This window comes from Bos taurus, chromosome 2 (assembly GCF_002263795.3).
Source record: "Bos taurus isolate L1 Dominette 01449 registration number 42190680 breed Hereford chromosome 2, ARS-UCD2.0, whole genome shotgun sequence".
NCBI classification, from domain to species: domain Eukaryota; kingdom Metazoa; phylum Chordata; class Mammalia; order Artiodactyla; family Bovidae; genus Bos; species Bos taurus.
The window spans coordinates 132044919-132050918 of NC_037329.1; positions in this window are offsets into that span (position 1 = coordinate 132044919).

Genomic DNA, 6000 nt, shown 5'->3' on the forward strand with positions numbered 1-6000 from the left:
CTATGAGGGGGCTTAGTTGCTCTGTGGCAGGTGGAATCTTCCTGGACCAGGAATCGAACCTGTGCCCCTGCATTGACATAGGTGTATTCTTAAATCACTGGACCATTTTAGGGAAGTCCTAAAATGACTGATCTTCTTATAAGAAGCTGATCATGTGAAGATACAGAGACACATGGAGAATACTACGTATAGATGGAGACAGAGATTGGAGTAATGCTCCTACACACCAGGGATCGCTGGGCATCAGCAGAAGGTGGGAGAGAGGCATGGAACACATTCCTCCTCCTAGCCCTCAAAGGAGCCAACACTGCTGACACCTTGAGTCTGGACTTCTAGCCTCCACAAGTGTGAAGGGTTGCATTTCCATTGTTTTAAGGCGCTCAGTTTCTGGTACTTTGTTGTACTGGCCCTAGGGAACTAATAAGTGGGTATAGCAAATGCTGCCAGCGCTTCCCCTGTACCCTTAGCCACCCCAGAGGTCACCTCCAGCTTTCGTGGAGAGATCCTGGCTGCCAAGCTTAAGCATACCCTGGGCTCAGCCTATACTTAATACCTTAAGAAATGTTAGGGAATTAGCACCCTTAGAGGGATTAGGATCCATAATTTATCAAGGATCCCTAAAATCAGTAAGAAAAAGATGAATGTTTCAGGATAGTAAGATAGTATGCAGAAGACTTGAACAATTTTACAGAAGAAATGGGGGTGAAAAGAAGTCTATACATTTCTAAGATTTCAGTTCAGTTCAGTTCAGTCGCTCTGTCATGTCCAGCTCTTTGCAACCCCATGGACTGCGGCACACCAGGCCTCCCTGTCCATCACCAACTCCAGGAGCTTACTCAAACTCATGTCCATCGAGTCAGTGATGCCATCCAACCATCTCATCCTCTGTCGTCCCCTTCTCCTCCTGCTTTCAATCTTTCCCGGCATCAGGGTCTTTTCTAATGAGTCGGCTCTTCTCATCAGGTGGCCAACATATTGGAGCTTCAGTTTCATCATTGTACAAATTAACTGGAGGCTTCTCTGGTGGTCCAGAGGTTAAGGATCTGCCTGCCAGTGCAGGAGGTGCAGGTCGAACCCTGGTCCGGGAAGATTCCACGTGAGGCAGGGCAACGAAGCCAGCACACTGCAGCTACTGCGCCTGCACGCCTGGAGCCCGTGCTCCACGGCAGGAGAAGCCACGGCAACGGGAAGGCCCTGCTCACCGCGATTAGAGAAGGCCTGTGAGCAACAGCAAAGACCCAGCTCCTCCATCCGTGGGATTCTCCAGGCAAGAATACTGAAGGGGGTTGCCATTTCCTTCTCCAGGGGATCTTCCCGATGCAGGGAGCGAACCAGGGTCTCCTGCATTGCGGGCAGACGCTTTACCATCTGAGCCACCAGGGAAGCCCAGCACAGCCAAAAGCCTTCTGATAGTCTTGTCTATGAAGTTAATTGAACAAAACTCCTTAACTTAAAAAAAAAAAAAAAAGATATAAGTTTATTTTTAGCACAGCCAAAAATAATTAAACAAATCTTTTTTAAGAAATTGAGGAGTTTTTTTCAATTAATTTCATAGACAAGGCTATCAGAAGGTTAAAAAACTGGGAAAGAGAAAAAAGGTGGGAAAGAACTCTTTTCCATGGCTGCTACTAAGTTGTTAAGTCGCTTCAGTTGTGTCCGACTCTGTGCGACCCCATAGACGGCAGCCCACCAGGCTGCCCCGTCCCTGGGATTCTCCAGGCAAGAACACTGGAGTGGGTTGCCATTTCCTTCTCCAATGCATGAAAGTGAAAAGTGAAAGTGGAGTCGCCTAGTCATGTCCTACTCTTCGCCACCCCATGGACTGCAGCCCACCAGGCTCCTCCGCCCATGGGATTTTCCAGGCAAGAGTACTGGAGTGGGGTGCCATCGCCTTCTCTGTTTCCATGGCTAGATGGTAACAAATGAATAACACAGTGACTGTGTGACAAAATCATGGCAAATTAATAAGAAAAAGACAGGAAATTCTGTGGAAAGATGGACAAAGATTATGACTAGGCAATTTACAGAAAGGGAAATGCACATGGCCAGGAAGAGTTTGCTCAACCTTCTTAGAGTCACAAAAATGAAATTGACATAACAAGATGTTACTTTACATCCATCAAAATGGCAAAAAGAGAAAATAAAGTAGTAGAAGGAGACGTACTGGAAAAGACAAGGTGAGACTGGCCCTCTCTGGTACTGCTGCTGGAATTTCAAACTATTGATACTTCTGGAGAGCAACCTAGCAGGACTTAATGAAATTATGTGTGAGTTTAACCTTGAGATTCATTGATCTCACCCCTAGGTAAACTGAGACACTCTCACAGGTACTCGTAAAGGAACATGTATTAGGATATTTTCTGAAAAGTTATAAAGTGCTACTTTTCACTTTCAAGTCTTTCATTCAGCTGGAATTAAAATTGTTATTAGTTCTGTTGTGAGGTAGAGGTCCATTTTAACTTTTTTGCCATATGGATACCCAGTGATGCCAGTACCACTAATTGAATACTCCAGGTTCAATTCCTGGGTCGCAAAGTTCCCCTGGAGAAGGGATGGGCTACCCACTCCAGTATTCTTGGGCTTCCCTGGTGGCTCAGATAGTAAAGAATCCGCCTACAGTGTGGGAGACCTGGGTTTGATCCCTGGGTTGGGCAGATCCCCTGGAGGAGGACATGGCAGCCCACCCCAGATTTTTGCCTGGAGAATCCCATGGACAGAGGAGCCTGGTGGGCTACAGTCTATAGGGTCACAAAGAGTCAGACACGACTGAGTGACTAAGCACGTCCTTTCCCCAAAGAGCCACAAGGACAGCCATGTCAAATTTCAATTCTATATGTGAGTAGGAAAGGTTTTGGACTCTCTAGTACGTTCCACTGGTGAGTTTTTCCACTCCGGCTCCCATACCATACCTGTCTTTGTGTGTATTTGTTTCTCTGCACTGGGTCTTAGATGCAGGGTCTTCTGTCTCCACTGCGGCATACAGGGTCGTTTAACTGAGGCAGTCGAGCTCTTAGTTGTAGCATGTGGGATCTAGTTCCTCAGTCAGGGCTCGAACCCTGGCCCCCTGCATTGAGAGCGTGGAGTCTTATCCATTGGACCACCAGGCAAGTCCCATCATACCTGTCTTTTATAATAAAGACTGATTTCTGGAGAAGGAAATGGCAACCCACTCCAGTATTGTTGCCTGGAGAATCCCAAGGACGGAGGAGCCTGGTGGGCTGCTGTCTATGGGGTCGCACAGAGTCGGACATGACTGAAGTGACTTAGCAGCAGCAGATTTCTGGAGTCCAAATACCCTCAACTTCCTCCACACCCCCTCCACTTGGACCTTTGCTCTTCTCCATACGTTTTATAATTAATTTTTCATTATCTGCTAAAAACTCTAGCCTCTGAAGGAATTTCTAAAAAGTTGGAGTAATGTATTCTTTGACTTTTGGGAAGAATTTTCCTGTAAAACCATACTGAGCCTCATGTTTTCTTTTAAGAAAAAAAAGTAAACCATCAACTGAATTTCTTTACATATTATAGAGCTATCTGGGTTTTCTATTGCTTCTTGAGTCAGTTTTAGTAAACTGTGTGTGTTTTTTGTTTTAAAGCTTTGTCAATTTCATCTAAATTTTCAAAAGTGCTGACATAAAGTTAAACATGGTATTCTCTTATTATTGTTGAAATTTTTGATATTGTCAGTCTTTGTCTGTGATTTAGCACATAGCTGATCTTTGTGAATGTCCCATAGGTACAGGAAAGCTTGTGTATTTTAGGTTTGTTGGACATAAGTTTCTATGTGATGTTTGGGACTTATTAATCATGCTCTTAAAAAAATTATACCTTTCTTATTTGTGTTTAATTGGTTTGTCAGTTTGGGGGAGAGGTCTAACTACAACTATTCATTATATATGTGTTTACTATATATACTTTTCATATATTCCTATCAGTTTTTGCTTTATTTTTGAAGCATCTTATATCATCTTTTGGTGATATATATTTGTGATCATTATATCTTTTTGATTTATTGTATATTTATGTATAACGTCCCTTTTTGTTTCTCATGATTAAAAAAAAACCCTATATCATTTCTCCTGATATTAATGTTAACATTCTAGAAATCCTCTTTATTTTAGGAGTTTACTGTGTCATAGACGCCTCTGGCAGCCTGGTGAGTCTATAAACCTCTTCTTTTCCCCCTCCTTTGGTCATGTTGCACAGCTTTCGGGATCTCAGTTCCCTGACCAGAGACTGACCCCGGGCCATGGCAGTGAAAGCCTAGTATTCTAACCACAAGTCATCCAGGGAACTCCCCTACGAACTGTTGTGGCAATCCAAACCCAAGTTGGCAAAGAATTTCCTGACACAGACTATTTCAGAAGGGAGCGAGCTTATTAAGAGCAAGGAGCCAAGACAACGAAGGCCCTGCAAATGCAGCAGCCCAACCTCCTGATGGACCAGGGAGAGACAACAGTTTTCATGGATTAGTAGCCAATGTTTATAGCCTCAAGACCAAGAAAATTCTTGCTGGAAGGCTGGCATTAGGTGATTGGTTAGAGAGCTATAGGGTAAGTACTGGGGTGGGCATTTTTGCCTAGTATGGGGTCAGGAGAGACAAGAAAGTCTTCCTCAGTGATCACTACAAAGAAATAAAGGAAAAGAATAGAATGAGAAAGACTAGAGAGCTCTTCAAGAAAATTAGAGATACCAAGGGAACATTTCATGCAAAGATGGGCTCGATAAAGGACAGAAATGGTAGGGACCTAACAGAAGCAGAAGATATTAAGAATAGGTGGCACACAGAAGAACTGTACAAAAAAGATCTTCACAACCCAGATAATCACAATGGTGTGATCACTCACACTCACCTAGAGCCAGGCATTCTGGAACGTGAAGTCAAGTGGACCTTAGGAAGCATCACTACAAACAAAGCTAGTGGAGGTAATGGAATTCCGGTTGAGCTATTTCAAATCCTAGAAGATGATGCTGTTAAAGTGTTGCACTCAATATGCCAGCAAATTTGGAAAACTCAGCAGTGGCCACAGGACTGGAAAAGGTCAGTTTTCATTCCAATCCCAAAGAAAGTCAATGCCAAAGAATGCTCAAACTACCACAAAATTGCACTCATCTCACATGCTAGCAAAGTAATGCTGAAGTTCTGAAAGAGATGGGAATACCAGACCATCTGACCTCCCTCTTCAGAAATCTGTATGTAGGTCAGGAAGCAACAGTTAGAACTGAACATGGAACAACAGACTGGTTCCAAATTGAAAAAGGAGTACATCAAGGCTGTATATTGTCACCCTGCTTATTTAACTTATATGCAGAGTGCATCATGAGAAATGCTGGGCTGGATGAAGCACAAGCTGGAATCAAGATTTCTGGGAGAAATATCAATAACCTTAGATATGCAGATGACACCACACGTATGGCAGAAAGCAAAGAAGAACTAAAGAGCCTCTTGATGAAAGTGAAAGAGGAAAGTAAAAAGTTGGCTTAAAGTTCAACATTCAGAAAACTAAAATCATGACATCTGGTCCCATCACTTCACGGCAAATAGATGGGGAAACAGTGGAAACAGTGTCAGACTTTATTTTTGGGGGCTCCAAAATCACTGCAGATGGTGACTGCAGCCATGAAATTAAAAGACGCTTACTCCTTGAAAGGAAAGTTATGACTAACCTAGAAAGCATATTCAAAAGCAGAGATATTACTTTGCCAACAAAGGTCTGTCTAGTCAAGGCAATGGTTTTTCCAGTAGTCACGTATTAATGTGAGAGTTGGACTATAAAGAAAGCTGAGTGCCGAAGAATTGATGCTTTTGAACTGTGGTGTTGGAGAAGACTCTTGAGAGTCCCTTGGACTGCAAGGAGATCCAACCAGTCCATGCTAAAGGAAATCAGTCCTGGGTGTTCATTGGAAGGACTGATGTTGAAGCTGAAACTCCAGTACTTTGGCCACCTGGTACGAAGAGCTGACTCATTGGAAAAGACCCTGATGCTGGGAAAGACTGAA